This window comes from Pseudorca crassidens, chromosome 5 (genome assembly GCF_039906515.1).
Source record: "Pseudorca crassidens isolate mPseCra1 chromosome 5, mPseCra1.hap1, whole genome shotgun sequence".
Lineage (NCBI taxonomy): Eukaryota > Metazoa > Chordata > Mammalia > Artiodactyla > Delphinidae > Pseudorca > Pseudorca crassidens.
The window spans coordinates 68362400-68364203 of NC_090300.1; positions in this window are offsets into that span (position 1 = coordinate 68362400).

The following is a 1804-nucleotide window of genomic DNA, read 5'->3' on the forward strand; positions in this document are numbered from 1 at the left end:
AGGTTCAGTAGTTGTGGTGCACAGGCTTAGCTGCTCTGTGGCGGCATGTGGGATCTTCCCGGACCAGGGCTCGAACCCGTGTCCCCTGCATTGGCAGGCAGATTCTTAACCACTGTGCCACCAGGGAAGTCCCATGCTCTATTATTATTTTTTAAAACTGCTGCTGGGGGCTTCCCTGGTGGCACAGTGGTTGAGAATCTGCCTGCCAATGCAGGGGACACGGGTTCGAGCCCTGTCTGGGAAGATCCCACATGCCGCGGAGCAGCTGGACCCGTGAGCCACAACTACTGAGCCTGCACGTCTGGAGCCTGTGCGTCTGGAGCCTGTGCTCCGCAACAAGAGAGTCCGCGACAGTGAGAGGCCTGCGCACCGTGATGAAGAGTGGCCGCAACTAGAGAAAGCCCTCGCACAGAAACGAAGACCCAATACAGCCCAAAATAATAAATTAATTAATTAAAAAATTAAAAAAAACTGCTGCTGGGTCTATTTGTTAATATTTTATTTATGATTTTTGCACCCATATTTATAAATTAGATTTATTTATATCTTTTGTGTATTCAGTTTGTTATTTATGTGTATCGATATTATATTGTTATTATGAAAAACATTTACAAGGTTTCTTTTTTTTTTTCCTAAGCTGTGGAACAGTTTAAATAACATTGGCATTATCAACTCGAACGGCTGGTAAAAATTCCCTGTGAAATTCTGTGAGTGTGCTGCTTTTTGAGGGAGTAGCTCTCTGATAAATTTCTCACCTCCTTTTCTGGAAATTGGTCTATTTTTATCTTATATCTGTTCTGGGGTTGATTTTAGAGAATTGTATTCTCCTAGAAATGTATTCATTTCATTCAGGTTTCCAAAGTTATCTGCATAGAATTAACAAATTAGTTTCATGATTTTTAAATTTTCTCTAATGCTTGGTTGATTTCTCCCTTGCCATTTCTTATTTTGTGAAGTTTCACTTTCTCATTGTATCAGTTTTGTTGTTGTTATTGTTGTTTTTCTGCTGTAACAAATTACCACAAACATAGTGGCTTATTATCTTATATTTCAGTAGGTCAGAAGTCCAACTTGGGTGTCATCAGGCTAAAAATCAGGATGTCCACAGGGCTGTGTTCCTTTCTGGAGGCTCTAGGAGAGAAGCAGATTCTTTGCCTTTTCCAGTTTCTAGTGGCTGCCTGCATTCCTTGGCTTATGGTCTCCTCTTTCCATCTTCAAGCCAGTAATGGCAGGACAAAGTCTCACATGTCTCTCTGACCCATCACCCATTGTTACCTCTCTCTCTGGCCTCAACCAGAAAAGGTTCTCTGATTTTAAGGACTCATGGGTTAGGTTGAATCCACCTGGATAACGCAGGAAACTCCCCCCATCCTCATGTCCTTCACCCCAATCACATCTGCAAAGTTCCTTTTGCCATGGAAGGTAACATATTCACAGGTTCTAGGGATTAGAGTGTGGACATCTTCGGGAGGTCATTCTATGTGCCATACACTTTTTTTTCTTGATAAGATTGGTTAAATTTTAAGCTACTTTATTATTTTTTTCTTTTATTCATTTCATCTTGATTTATTCTTATTTCTACTATTTTCAGTTTCCTAACACATTGGTTTATTCTTTTTCTTTCTACTTTTCTATTCTTTATTTTGTTGTTCTTTTTATAATTTTGGAGTCATATGCTTAAATTAATTTCTCTTCTATCTTCTCTATCAGTACAAATAAAGGTATGGAATCTCTGCACATTGCTTTAACTCTAGGTTCTGATATGTTGTTTTCATTATTATTGTTTCTAGATAGATTACACACT